Genomic DNA, 15730 nt, shown 5'->3' with positions numbered 1-15730 from the left:
ACAGATAAGCCTGGTTTTAAGTCCAAAAGATTAAATCCATAGTGTCTGTGTATGCTTATATATGCTTGTGAAAGTATTTTCAAGACATTTTTTAAAAACACTTGTTTCTTAGGAGTGAACATAGTTTTAATTTAAGATAACTTCCATCTGAACCCATTTGGAATAGTCAGCACCCAAGATGCAAGGGAGGGAGTACCTGGTAACATTACAAGAGTCAGACTACCATGTGCCTTGAAGTAGCATGGTCATCTGTCAAGGTAAACATACTTTCTCTCTTAAATCCCATGGTGCCATGGGTGGTATCCTGTGATGACTGATGATGCCAAAGTGAACTTCTATTCCGGATGATAATTTTCTGGCATTTGGATGCCTTCTTGGAGCAGAAATGTGTGGGGAGTGAAGGCTTTAGGTAGGATCCCTGACTTCACACTCTTCAGTCCTTCCTAAGGAACTTAATGAAAAGATTTTGTAATGCATTATTTACTCGTGCAAGCTAGACAGTGCTGAAGGTTTACCCTGAAAAATTTCATAATTGTAGGCCTTTATCTTAAAGTGACTCTGCATGTCATTGTTCCTAAGGGACAGATTGGCATCAAGCTGGACAAACATACATGTGCATAATTCTTGTCACAGGATGTTGATAGAGGCTGTATATGGGGCTGAGATGTGCAACCATAATACCACTGCAGTTGCTAACTATGCATCTAATGAGCCATGTTAATTGGCCATGTGCTTATTTAAAGCACTGTCATGCATCTGAGAACATACGTCTTTAAAGCTAAGTCATCGGTGAGTACCAGAAGCAGTTTCAGTTTTAAAAAGCATTTTAATGTTATAGATAGCAAAGAATGTATTTTCTTGCAGTCTGCACTGTTTCTCATGGCTGAAAGCCTTTGCGAACATGTTAGATATGCAAACGGTACTATTCTGCTTGGTGTTGTAGAGGATCCACTTCCATGGATGTGGACTAGACTTCATTGTAAGACCTTTGCAGGCCTGTTTTTTTCTTGATTCTTTATCTGCAAGTTTCATCAATGTCAGAGCTCTGAGAGGGCTGAAGCAAAAACAGGATGAAAGAATTCAGTGGTTCTGTAGGCATGTGGATGACTCCAACAAATACCAGTTGCTGAAGGCATGTATAGATGAAGTAGAATTAAAGTTTACACAGTGGTTCAGTGTGATTTAGGTGATGGCTGGTAGAAGCATATCAGAGTGGTTTGGTGCAAGGGCAGTGCAGTATCCTGCGTGCACCAACAAGCATTAATTGCCCTGACTAGCCTGCCTGGGACCTGTGCCCATGGCCAGGAGCCCCCCTTGTAGTGAGGCCAGCCCCTGGTCCTCGCCAAAGCTGTGCCACAGGTACAGCCGTGTGCCCCCCGCCCCCTGCTCATCCAGACTCACTGACCTGGCTCCGACTCATTGCCTTGTGTGGTCTGGTGATGCCCGGGCTGTCAGTGGGACCTGTGACTGTCACCATCCTGCCTTGCTTAGGTGCTGTGGGACCGTGTTCTGGGGGTGCAGTCACTTCCCAGCCTGTGCCATGGGTACCCTCAGCTCCTGGCTTGCCCTCCCTCCTGGGGCAGCTGTGCTCCTCCTTCCTGGTAGATAACTAGGTGTGTAGGGAGCAATGAAGCAAGGGGTGAGTCTGGAAATCCTCTGTGGGGACCTTGATGACAGGACTGCACATTTGCATTCTACAAGCAGCTCCTGCAACTCCTGAAAACATGCAATCTAATCGGTAAATATTTAGCTGCAGAAATTAAATCTGCATGCTTCTGGGAGTGAGGTAGTTAGGGAAACAGTGTTTGCTTTACCAGCGCCTTAGAGAGGTACTTTTTTTTTTTTCTACTAGTGCTGGACCTGATTCAACTTCTATTAATGTCAGTGTGAGAACATAAATGAACTCCTTTCTTCTCTTTGGCTTGTCTTTTCTCTGAGTTGCTCCTGGAGGTGACTTTCTTCACATCCTGCTCTTCTCTGTGGACTACTTTCCTTCCAGGAAAAAGAGGTGGGGTGTTTTTTGTTTGGGTCTTTTTTGGCAAGTGGTTCACCAGCAATAGGAAAAGGAGCTCTGATCATGATGTACATGTCAGTCAGTTATCAGCCAAATAGAAGATCTGCTTCAGTATATCTGCTCAAGGTATGTCCTGGAAGAACATAATCGTTTTCAGGTGTATTTTTCCTTAGAAGACCCCACATTCTCTCTTGCAGCGTGCTTGAAGTACTAGGTTGCACTTTCCTTTTAGGATGGTAGTCTGGTCTGAGGGAAAAGAAAGCTTAAAGGACAGTGGGCCCAACTGGCCATTTGTCAGATACCTGTTTTCTTGTGCTTCACCTGTGTGTGTGTGTCTGCCTGTTGTTCCTTGTATAACAGAGGCTGCAATGTGTCGGTAAAAGGGCTGCCTTGGTTCATGCAGCTCCCAGCACATGGTGGGAAGTGCCAGACCACTGGAGCTCCTAACCGCTATGACAATATCAAAGTGGAACAGAGATCTGGCTGGCAGAACCTGCCTTCTGAAATTCCTCATTGAGAACTACGCAGATAAAGGCAAAACAGGATTTCATTTTAAATTGCAAGTATTACCCTGCACAGAAGGAAATGTAACCCAGTGTTCAGAGTTCACTCCTTCCACTTGTTTTGTGGAGACAGCATCTTTCCTTACGGGTTGTTTTCTGTATGCTTTTTGCTGTAGGAAGATGTCTATTTTCAGGGACTGATTTTTATCATATGTACTTCTTGGTTTTAAATGTTCTTTTAAGCAGTCTTCTAATTTGCCAAGATGCTTTGGACGTGCATAACTTTTAAAGCAATTATATAGGCATGGGTTTAAAAATTGCTGAAATCAGAGCTAATGCACGAGCTACATTTTTTCCTTCAATCAGATTCCTGCTGTACCACATCTAGCTTTAACAAAACACAGAATATGGTCCCACAGCATCAATGTTGTAGTCAGTGCTTTCCTTTCGCCCCATTTTGCCTCAGCTGAGATTTGTATTTTCAGTCTAGCTGTGGCAAAGGCACGCACACAGAAAAGATGAGGTCACCCTGACAAACCGGGATACATGCCACTGGCGATACCTGCGAGCGTGCTGTTGCTGTGGCTACTGTCTCAAGGGGCCAAGGGAAATCTTGTAGCGGCAACAAGGTGGCCAGAGCCCATGGTTCTGTGCAGGAGCACAGGAGCCAGGTGGGTTAGACTGGCCACAGCCGAAATGGCTCTGGTGTTACTGGTCTTAGCCTGCATGAGAAGGTAATCAGGTGAAAGTAATTTGGACTCTGTGGGACTATGTGCTTGCTGCTATCACCTCGCTCTGTAGAAGGCGTCGCTGGAATACTTTGTGTTTCCTTCTGGGGCTGTGACAGCTGCCTGAGTCCCAGCTAGAGGGGCAAGACTGGTCTGTGCTCTGAGCTCAGGTTTCTGGAGCAGGCCAGCTCTCTGGAGGTTAATGTAGGTAGGCTCGCTATGGGGAATACATGGTGCATCAGACTGTTAGATTAGTGTGAGGACTGGGGGAGGAACAAAGAAGGAATTATTTCTGAGTAGCTCTCAGGCATGCTCAGCAGTTTCATATAGGGAGGTCTCAGGACTTAGATAATACAGGTTTATTTTTAATGGTACTTTGTATATACTGAGAATTGTAACCTTTCCTTATGCATTAAGCACCCATCCTTCATCCTCTGGTACCTGAAAGCTCTGTGGAGCCAGAACCTGGCTCACTGTGGTGATTTTTGAAGCTGCTTGCTAGTCCTTTGGACTCCCACTAAAATCAGTAGAGACTGAATGTCACTGGTGTCTTGATCTAGTTCCCTTAATGACCTGTGTCAATGCAGTGTTTTTTCTTGTAACCTCATTACTTAAACCTGACCTTGAGCCAACCTAGATGGTTGGGAGTGGATGCAGTCCTGATCCAAAAAGGCTGGATTGGTGTCTAACAGCACCCTGTCGTAAAGTAGTAAACCTGCAGGACTGAAAGCTGAGGGATGCTCTAGCCTGCTAAGCCCTTTGGTTTAGCTCAGCCTGGTCATTGTATAGTGTAAATTTGGCTTATTACTTGTGGAAGATTTAGATGAGCTGGAAGAGGGGGAAAGAGTGGGTGTTCTATAAAGAAGATTCTCTGTAGAAAGACTTACTCTGGTCTGTGTTAACTGCCTAGAATTCCTTTGTTGTTGCCTCTTTTTAGAGGTTTTGGCTTCCTGTTTGTTCATGTGTCAAAGGTTAGGAAACAATAAGATTGAATAGGCTTGGAGGCAAGGAAATTATAACTTAAATCATTTTATGAGTGAAATGGTTGTTTGTTACACAGCCCATCATGTATAATACAGCGCATCACAGAAAAGTCAGCAACTAGCACATTTGTTCCCTTTTCTTCTCCAACAGTTCTCATTAGCTTTGGGTTTTGGGGTGGGGGGGTGCTGGCTCTAAAAGTATATGCTCTTGGTTCCCGATTCTACCAGTCTAACAGCCCATCATTATCCCTGTAGTTGTAAAAGTCCTTCAGCAGGGGCCTGTGTGGATTAGTGACTTTACAGAGTCTGTCTGCAGGCTGTGTTTGAACTGGAAATCAAGCCACAGCAACAGAGCACTGCTGTTTTGCTCCCAGGTGTGGTGGCTGGGAGTAAAGCTGCCTGCTGCGTCCCCTGCCCTCTGTGCCTCAGCAGCCACAGCTCTGGACTTAGCAGGTCTGTGGGCTAACGTAGCAAAATGAAAACTGCTGTGAGGCCATCAACAACTTGGCACTGCCAGTCTGGCACCAGCTACCCTTTGTACAGTAAACCCTGTGAAGGGTGCCTAGAACGGACTGCGGTCTTGTGTTCTGCTCAGTTCACTCTCAGGGCAGATGTTGTCTTGGCTGTCTATACTAGATGTACCATGTCATGTTTCTTCTCTATGTGGGCAAATTATTTTAAAATAGATGAAGGGCAATGAAAAAGGATGCGGGTTGGAAATTGTAGTGAGCTTGACAAGGAAAACCAGTGTCTCATTAGTCTGTCCTGCCTGCTGACGGCTGAAAGGAAAACTAGTTGTTTCTGGTAACATGTCCTAACTCTGTTAGACTGATTTCTTTCTCATATTGTTGTTCATTAGATCTTGATTTATATTGGTAGAAAAGATTTACCTTAAGCTATTCAAGATGCCTTTGAAGTTTAGTCCCTCAGTGAAATGAAAGCAGGGCTAATCAGTTATCACTTAGTTATAGCAGTCTTAATTCTTATTCTGTAATGCACTTGTCTCTGAGCAAGTGGTAGTCAGTGAAATTATGTTGATCAAACCAAATGCAGAGCAAGAAAACAATCAGTGCTGATGAAGTCATGGGCAGAAAATGCTGGTTTTTTTGAAATTAAATTGTAATTCTTTTTCTGCTGCCACCCCTTTTTATCTTCAGGGAAGTTTTGCTCAGCCTTCTAATGAGCAGAACGAAAGCTTGAGACATGTTACTTGCATCTGCCTGACAGAAATTAAGTAATCCCAAATTTCTGCAGGCTTTAACCTCTTGGGAATCTGAGTCTCATTTATTTAATGCACTGATTTAGTTTTTTATGTTTGGCTATTCCTTTCCATGTGAGAGTCAAACATGAGAATAGCAATGTTATGAAGGTTCATGTCTGGGGAGATGGTTCATTGAATTGTTGTTTCAGTGAATTCTTGATAGGGACAAGCTCCTGCAATTTCAGTTGGAATTTAGTGCTCAGCAATTGTCAGGATTTGGCCTTCAGTTTGGGGCAATCTGCAAAGAACCTGTTTTTCATATTGTAAATTCTGCAGGCTATGCCAGTGCAGGCACCTGAATGAAAGCTAGTAAACTGTCAAGGTGTTTTCACTGGAGCTTTCATTAGTCTCTGAGGTTTGTAAATGTGGCTGATACTCGAATGGTTATGCTCTATAATTGTCTGTTGTCTTTCAGTTGGGAAAAGGAGCTTGCTCTGAATATGAAAATATGCAGCATCAATTAAAGTAAAGGTAAAGCTGCTGCTGCTGCCTTCCCTCCCAGTCCTAGCCCCCATCCCTCTGTCTTCTCTCCTGCTTCTGCAGTCTGAATATTTAGGCTGAGTAAAAAACAGCCAAACAGAAGTGGGTGAGCAGGAAGGAGACAGAGAACAAGTAAACTTCTTTAAAAGGGGAAGAAAGAAAGAGTGGTTTCTTCTGTTGTCAAGACTTCCAGTGTGGATTTCTGACCACCTTGGAGCACATGCTTAACAATGATTATATCAGCAGGAGGTGGCACCATCGGTGTCAGTTATTAATAAACCTCTTAAAGTGCACATCCTGACTCTCTTCTTTTATTTTTTCTTCCTCTTCCTTTCTTTAACTCACTGTAGCAATTTCTGTCCCTTTTTGAGCTGGCACAGAACAAAAAGTCCACAGTATTAATGAAACATAAATAGCATTGTTCAGATGGACCCAAACTGAGATGCTCAAGGCAGATCGAGCTGGGCTATTTCATACAGGCGGCTCCTTAAGCTGGCTTTTCTAGTGTCCTGAAATCTGTCCAAAATAGAATCAACTTTGTAAGATGAAGGCTGGCCTGAGAATAATACAGCCCATCAAAGAAAAGTCAGCAACTAACACATTTGTTCCCTTTCTGAAACACCACCCTTTGCTTCCACAGCAGCCCTCATTAACCTTGGATTTTGGGGTGGGCGGTGCTATATACTCTTGAGGTCCAGGAACTTTGCCCTTCTGCTTTGTGACAAAGCAGTTGATGGCAATTTTGTCTCTGAATCTAAGACCCAATAAACTACTCTCCTAATCCAGATTTCAGTCCGTTCCCAGAAACTGAAGAACAGCCTGGAAATATATGCAGGCTTGGATTTTACCTGCAGGTACAGCCAGAAATTGCTGGGGCTGGGGTGAAAGTGGCCTGTTCTGCCTTGTGGGCCTTATGAAGAAGTGGTCCAGCATCATTACCAGTGTAAGACCAGGAGAAGTCTGCCACTCTGTCCCAGGGTAGGGCAGGGCTCTGGATCAGTGAGTGTCAGCACCATGTAAAATGGTGATTTATTTCACCTTGTGTATTTCACCAGGTATTGTGGCTCCAGGATGAAGACTCAATATCAAAAATTTAGCAAAATCCCCTTGTCAGAGCAAGGGAAAGGCTGACTGTAGCCTGCAGTAGCTGAGCTTGAAGTATCGTGAAGGAGTTTGAAAGTATCAGCCTTGGAAGCATAGATTCTACATGCTTGACATTTCTCCCTATGCATTACACAGGTGGTTCCACAGCCTTCTCTTACATGGTACTGGTAAATAAGAGGGGACTGTGGGTGCTATCAAGAAAAGATGTTCTGTAAGTAAATCATTAGTTTGAGGCAGAGGGTGTGTAGAGTGGCATTTAACATCAGCACAAAGACTTCCCTAATGAGAGGCTATTAATAGCAGTGTGTGTGTGTGTCCAGAATTTCACTCTTGAATGCACTGGCCTCTTCGGAGTGTCTTCACTCGTGGATTACTAATTTGCTCTTTTGCATTTCACTGATGGCATTGCCTTGGCTTATATGGAGGCCTGATTTTGCAGCTGAGCAATCCAGCTGCATCAGCTGCATTTGTGGTTCTAGGCAGTGTCTTAGCAAAGCTGAGCCAGGGGAAGATTTATCTGTTGAGTAAAAATTGTGTGAGCTGAACAGAGCTGCACATACGTGCATCGGAGGAGAGCTTGCTGAAGTCTGCCAGATGCCCACTGATCAGTTTCAGGTCTCCAGAGCACCAACTAGCATTGTCTTTCCAGTGCACTGTGTCCATGTGTTTTGATTTGGATAATAAATGTTTTTACTTTTCCATTTTGACAGATATTTAGGAAAGTGGATAGGTTGGAATGCCCAAGGTGCGTGCCTTCTTGCTTTATTTGGAATCATTCTAACAATGGAAAATGTTTTTTTAAATCTTCTTAATAGCACTATAGTAGCTTTTGCTGAGACAGTAACTTAACTGGATCTGATCCATCTTAGCAGGAGTGAAGGGTGCACATCACTTCTTCAATCCACACCTCCTTACAGTGTTGAAGAAGCTAAATCATATCACTGCTGCTACTTAGTAGAGCTATTGCTAGTAGTATCTCCAGAGGAAGTTGAGTCATTGTGTATCTCAGCTGCATTATTGCATAAATTTGTTTAAATAGACCCTTGAGACAATCTATTTTACAAATTAGAGCACCCTTAGCCAGAGTTCTGTCACTGGAGCTTTGCCCAATCCCCCCCCAGTCTGCAACCTCTAGGGAAGTATCTAATTAATGTTGAGATTTTTCCTTCTCCTTTGCACAGCATTCTGTGACTTTGCCTACAGGTAGAGACTTTTCTTCTTTTTTTGTAGTCCTCTTTACTAGAGAGAAAGTGGGTCTTGAAATAGCCAGTTCCTAGTATGCGGTCTCGCTCTATGTGTATCAGCAGGCCAGTGATAATTGTCTGTTGGTGGGAAGGTGTGACTACCTTAGCAGGCTGTTTCCTCACAATGTAATGTGAAGATTGGATACCTTCTAAAGACAGAAGAGGCTAGAGTTCAGGAGTTAAGGTAGGTTAGTCTTGCTTGCTTCAAGAGAAACCATTACTAGATACCTTAATAGAACTAGAATTGTATTACAGGTAAGGAGATGCATCACCTGCCTCTCTTTACAGACAGAAGGAAATGGGGCTCAGGGATACAAAGTGATGTGCAATGGACGCACCAAGCATATGCACAGCAGGCTGTGGAGTCAGTCTCTTGACTCAGTCTGGGCCTTTGGGGGGTTGATGAATAGAAAAATACCAGATGGGGGGCTTCCCCCTGCCCCCCTCCCCCCCCCCCCGACATCTTTTTACCAAATTATTAGCTGAATTTGGGGGAGGAACCAGCCCTGAGTGAACTAGGAATATTTGCACTTTCTGAATACACAGCAAATAATAAAAAAAATCTGCGTGTCTTCACCTGCAAATGTTTGTGAGAGCTGGTTCTGAATAACTTGTGTACCAGCAGAAGCCAAGGTGCAAATCAGGAGGGGAATGCTTTTTTTTAGGAGCATTGTGCATTTCCAGTTCATCTACGATGGGGTTTTCCAAACTGTTAACTCTCTAAACATCATATAAAGAAACATGTATGCTATTGTCAAGCTAGAATTTTTTTTTTATAGCTGACAGTTTTACTTGGTTATTGACTGCAATATGCCTATAGTAGTGGAGAACTCAGAGGGGTTAATTATACAAGTAACTCTCTTGCTTCCTGCAGATGCTTTGGAGCTTCAGATGAACTGTTTGATACCACCGCTGTATGGCTATTGGTATCTGACAGTGACAATTTAATGCCAGTCTAGCTGTGAGTTTCTCAGCTGTGACAGTCACATAATTATCTCATGTAGCTATCCATAAGCCTGGCTGGGTGCCATGAGCTGTGGACCTGTGGCAGAGTTCAGCCACTTTGCAGTGTCACTCCCAGAAGCAGAATGGACGGCTTGCCTTAGCTGAGATTGGTCTGTGCCTGAGAAAGCCAGGGGAAATTGAGGTTGGGTATGTCTGTGCAAACAGCTGCTGCACTGCAGAATAGGAATGCTCCACAGATGCTTCTAAAAATCCTGGCATCACGGTCTCTCCCCTCAGCATTTCAGTTAGGAAACAGATGACTAAAAATAGTCTACTGTCTAAAGCACCCAGGGAGCTATGCTGTCTGATTACACCTTTAGCATTTAATGTTTGTTCTCCTGAATGTATCCAGGATTTATTTCAAATACCCAGTCCCTCATTTATAAAAAAATACAGATTTAGGATCAAACTGATACTCATCAACATCTTGCATTTATCATAGTGCTTCCTCCTGCTGATCTTTCCTAACATTTTGCTCTGCTATGGACCAGCAGTCAGGCTCTGGGAAGAAGGCTTCCTAGCAACGCATTAAGCCACTATAACAATGTTTTACAAAAACCAGGCTGCCTTTATGGAAAACAGCATTGGGAAACTGATAGACTTTTCCACATGGAAAGAACAGATGCCCCGTGCTTACCCACTGAAATGGGGAGATACTCCAATTTTATCACTGTTCCTTTTTTTGTTTTGTTTTGTTTTTAAATGGAAAAATCAGAAAGAGCTTAATGAAGCAGAACAAATATTAGTAATGTTGGGGATTGGAGAGTCTGCCTTATTCTTTAATGATTGGTTAGACTGGGGAGGCAAGAGAGGACAAAATCTGAGCTATGCCATATTGAAAGAATGAAATATCTAACCAGAAAGATTATAGTGTGAGCAAACCAGTGTGTAGGCTTGGCAGGCTTTAGCTTTTGTTTTTAATTAGTAGGTATTGATTAACTTAGGCTTTTTATATGTGTCTGTAGCAATCTAGATAAAAATTGTATTTTTAGGTTTGCTTGCTTCTTCCTCCTTTCCTGCTTGATGTGGTGTTCTGTCACTGCCCTGTCCTGATTTTTGAGAGTGGAAAGGCTGACAAATGCAACTTGTATTCTAACATTTTGAAAATTAAGACATTGCCCCCCTTCTCCAGCTTCCTCCTCTCCCCATGTCAAAACCTGACAAAAAAGCTACCCAAATTGCCCTAAAGTAACAGCATAAAAATCTACAGCTGCTGCAATTTCATACTGTTCCTTTAAGTTTTGATTCATGAGTTTCTGAACACTTGGGGTTTTTTAATCTGTGGAACTGGTCTTCTGAAAATTGCTAAGATGGCTTTCCTTGGTATGCTATTTAGAGTGGACAGGGAGGATTGCTTCTTCTAAGTAATTCTTTCTGCAGCACTATCAGGTATGAAAAGTCATGACTGTATGGGCATATTTGAATGTGGGAGCTTTCCTGTAGGGTCTTGTAGCACATCTTCCATGTGCTTTCATTTGTACCCAAGGAGTTTTTGTGAGCGGTGTTTCTGTCTCCCATCTGAACTATAAGCTGTTTGCCTTGTGCTCGGCAAATCTCTCCCTTTTTTATTAAAGAATTGTAAACAGTGCAGAGAAAGTAGATAATCTTGGTGAAAGTAGTGATCCTGCAGTGTGGTAACAAATACTAGATACAAATTACTTGTGAAATTTTGCTTAAATCTTGTGATCTTAACTCTTATCACCTTTCCATCTGTTTTTATCCCTTGTGCTTTTTTCCTCATGTAGCTACCAATACTGGAGACTACTGGAGTCATAACAGCAAGTACCATTTTTCCTTGCCTGCATTTAAGAAGGCCTCGGCCCTGACATTATTGATTAGTACAAGTATGCTCCTGCTCTTGGTAGACCTTTAATTGGATAGGCTCTGGCTGTTGACAAGGCTTGAGGCAGGAGAAAGCATCTTCCAGTTCAGAGCCAATGCAGAAGTAACAGATGAGGGGGCAGACTGGTTCAGGACTGAGCCCCCCTCAGCTCTTGCTTCTGCAGCTGTTGACAGCTGTCTTGGCCATTATTTAGACCCTGCTTCTCTGCAGAGCAAGACCTGGGATATTGTTGGGAAAATTCTCATTGCTACGGCCAGGTACTTGTCTGTCTGCCTCACGTCTGTTGTGGACTTCTTACAGCCATGCATCCAGCTTCAGCTGCAAAGCTGAGTAATCCTGGTGTCAGTCAGTGCAACCTTAGTAATAAGGGCTGCATGAGGCCTTTCTGGTATCTGGGAATAGCTACAGCTAGCAGCCTGGAAACATCACAGCTTTCTCACCAAGCCATGTACCTTCCTGCTAGACAATTCCCTGTACCTGTTTGTACCATAACGTCTTTGTTGGGACCAGCTGCCCATCCATTGCAGTCGTCTGTAATGCCTCTCTGGTTTATGATTGTGTTCCCTTTGGTTTTCAGCAGAATGCTGCTCTCCTCTAAAGTGCTGGACTCTGATGTATCTTGTCTCTTTTTTATTTTGGCTGTGGGTGACATGTAAACAGTGCAGAGAGGCTTCTCAAACTATTTGAAGTTATGTGGCCAAGAGTTGCCATCTCAAGGCTTGTTCTTGGATCCTGGACAGCTTCTTTGGCTGTTTCACTGGCATGAGCAGCCACAAAGCAGGTATATCGGCTGCCAGAGAATTTCGTAGTCCTTCCAAGTAAAACAACGCAGTGCAACCCATTGCTAGTGGGTGGCTGACATGCAACAGTTGGCTGTGAGCTGCTCTAATGCCTGCTGTTTTTTCTGACTCAGTGTGGTGTCTGCTCCTTAGGGCTGCCTCTCAAATTCTATGATGACTTCAAGGAGGATACAGGAACTGAGCTTAAAGGCTTCTCCTGACCTTCATTGCACCCTCCTCATCAGCTGCTTTCTTTGAGTCCCACACTTCTGTATCGCTGAAGTCCCCCAACTGCTGATGAAACTGCACTCAGCATTGCTCCTCCTTGGACAAACAGTGTGGGCTCTAGGGGACATTTCCCTTACTTGCTCAGCAGTCTGCTTTTTTGTCTCTGAAGGCTGCTTAAGTCAGGATGAACCTAGTGTCAGCAGGCACAACTCTATAGAAGCCAGGCTTGAATTCAGTAATGGAGATATTAACCAACCAATCAACCTTCAGCTTTGCTGCCTAGATCCTTACATGTACAGCTAGAGCAACCTTCCCTGCCCAGTTTGAGCCGTTTGGGTCGTTGGGTGGGCAGATATTTTCAAGGGGGCAATAGCATCAGTTGGTAGCATTCTTCTCTGTGCTCCTATCCTCAAGTGGCTCTGCATTGCCTCTAACACATGGCACTGCTTATTGTGTTGGTCTTTTTCTGCATGAATTAGCAGCAAACCATGTTTTGTACAAGGTTTGATTTCTATAATTAGACACCTTGCAACACTGGAAAACCTAGTAATGGTGGGCAGCATCCTCTGACAGAGGCTTTGTCTTGAGAGGAGCTTCTCTGCTGTATTGTAAGGAAAAGAACTTGGGTCACCAGTAAAACAGAATGTGTTTGTAATTAAGAGTAAATGCATTTGGAATTAGATTCTTTTCTCAACAGGCACTTGAATGTATCAGTACCTTTAAAGGCATTCCAGCTCAGGCCATTGCCTGGCTTAGTATATTTTTCTTACATTATTATTTGGCTAGGACTCTTGTAGAGGTTCTATGTGTCCTCTGTAACACATGAAAAAAACTGTGTGCCTTTATGTACCAAAAGGATTTAGTTGGAATCTCTGAAGCTTTTGCAAGTCTTCAGGAGAAAGAAAAGATTTCTGGAGGTTTATGTTGTCAGGGGCTGGCAGTTGTCTCCTTTCAGTATTCAGGACAATGTAAATTAATCCTTTCCCCTCGAGGGAGGCATTGTGGTTCTTACTGCCTTCAAAGGCTGCAGCTAACTGCCTGCACAGGCAGCCACTCCAATGGAAAGCCTTTTGGGTTTTTTTCAGTCACTGCATCTAGCGCAGTGCGGAAGAGCTGTTGAGGATGAATATGTGTTGGAGTAATTGCAGTGTTTTATGTGAACAACAACAAAGCTTATGCTTTCTTACATCCAGAGCTATTGTGCAAAGGTCTAATTTCTTTCTATCTCCTTGGGGGAGGATAGTGGGTGGGGAGGCAGCACATCTGCAGTGACTCGTAGATGATAGAACCTGGGGCAGGGAAAATGGAAAAAGTACAATTTCCTGGTATGATTTCCACAAAACATTGTTGAACAATGGATGTTGCACCTGTGGCATTGTGCAGATGTTTTATGGAAATGGCTGCATTGTTCTGTGTCCATGTGAACTGCTTCCCATCTCAAAATGGGCAAATTCTCTCCTCTCTTTCTCTCCCAATGAAGGTTTGGGGAGCATGGAAAAATCACTTTCATTTTAATCTTGGTCTGGCTGTGAAATTTAGTGCAGTTAATGAAGAACAGAGATAATAAGACAGGTAAATGTCTCATGGGAGTCTCCCTGGTTGTTTCCTACCTGGAAACAAAGTTCTTCCAAGGCCTAGAACAACTTCTGTTCTCATTCAAAGTTCTGTTCAGATGATTATAAGAATCTCTTTTTGGTGTGTCTTCTACATGGTAGTTGACATGGAGACTGTTAGCCTGACACTTTCAAAAGTTACTGTGTTTCACCTCAGTTGCCTTTATGAAACTGCTTAGCAGTCGTGAGGATTGGGTGAATTCTGCCTAGGAACAGCTTCTCGCTGCTTACGCTTTTGTATGCCCAGACTGAATGCAAATATGGGAAGGACAAAGACTTTTCAAAAAGCTACAGTGCAAGTAGATCATTGTCTGGTCTGTAATGGTTATTTTCTTGGATGTACATCAGTGACAGACTCATGCTAGCATGTGCCTTCAGTAGAGGTAGATTTCTTACAGTAATGCTGCTGTGAGGCATAAGTCTTATGTTGGGCTTCTGCATAGGTGATAGCATCAGCTTTGGAAATAGATTAAATTACACCTTTGTTTATGCCAACTTTGTAGATTTCAGAGATACTGCACTCACATAACAGAAAGCAACATGTAATGCACATTTGCCCTTGGTGAATAGCAGGGAGAAGACAACTGCTGTTTGTCCATCACTTCCTTGCATGCTGTTGTCATGATAGCCTTTATGATAAACTGCAAATGGGTTTATTGTGCATTTGATAGCTGTGGGTAGTCATGCATTTCCAACTACCTGTTTAAAAGTATGTTTCAGTCTGCTCTGCCTTTTGTTCTGTTTCCTACTCCAATTGAGTTAACATCCAATGAAAATAGGTGGGTTTATTGCATAGATACTGACCTGCTCCTTCCCAGAAGTGATGGTGGCAGGTCACATCTCTCCAAGACAGAAGCTGTTTGGAAAGTATTACAGCTTTCATAGTAGGAAGCAGCAGAGTATGGAACTCACTGCTCTTGCCGGAATGTATCTCTGCCTTTCAGATATTTTCCCGTGCCACCAAGCCTGTGACGATATCCACAGCCTTTCTCTAGGATTACTTTGTTTGGTGGCTTGGTGACACTGTGGCATCTTTGGGAAAACAGTCATGTGGTCGAAGTTTTTATATGGAACTTGCAAGTGAAACAGCAGAAGCAGTGTGGCTTAAGGCCAAACCTTCCATCATCTAGCACTGTCACCTGTAGCCGGGGGATGGTGAACTGGAGTTGGTTCACTTGCAGCTGGCTCTGGGGGTGAGAATTGCTGGGAATTGTGGCTACTCCACTTAAGCCTCAAACAAAACCACTTAATTCACTCTCTTCTCAGGGGTGTTTGTTGTGGCTCCTTGAACGAACTGCTTAGCAACACCCAGAGCAAATCGCGTATTTATTTTTATACGTACCAAGTTGGTGTTGGCACAGAGCCTGTAAGTTGCTTTAGGACTTGGTTGCATTGTGTTTGCCGGGCTCTTTAATTGTATGCCGCTTTGGGCAAACCTTTTGTTTACTGCGCTTGGTGGTGCTCTGACATGCTGTAAATAAAATACATGCCCTCATAGGCTCTCTGCCTCCTCGCATTGAGCCCGCAAGGTGGGCTGCCACTTAAAGCCTTTCTTGAGGTGAGTTTCTCCCAATTCTTGGGAGATCCAGGCCAGCTGACTACATTTTTCCTTGATCGTGTTAGAGAAATGCTGCTAGCGAGGCTCTTGAGGTGGGAGAAACCAAGTCTTCCCCTCAAAGTTCCCTGCTTCAGTGCTTTCAGCAGACTGTGAGCTGCTTGCCTACGGCTGACTTAAAAGGCAGTGCATTGCAGCAGTTCAACCACTGCATTGACACGGGACGTAGCAAGGGCCAAAGGATTTTTGCTGTTGAAATCCAGAGCAGCCACTTGCAGGAGCGGCTGGCGCGGGTGGCGCTGCAGCAGTGACAGAACCGGGTGCCCCCTGGCGCCCCGGGGCAGGGCAGGAGGGGGCAGCAGCCCCCTTCCCTGGTCCCCCCTGAGCACC

This window comes from Falco rusticolus, chromosome 1 (assembly GCF_015220075.1).
Source record: "Falco rusticolus isolate bFalRus1 chromosome 1, bFalRus1.pri, whole genome shotgun sequence".
Taxonomy (NCBI): Eukaryota; Metazoa; Chordata; class Aves; order Falconiformes; family Falconidae; genus Falco; species Falco rusticolus.
The sequence above is the reverse complement of the archived record's forward strand: the minus strand, read 5'-3'. Positions refer to the sequence as shown.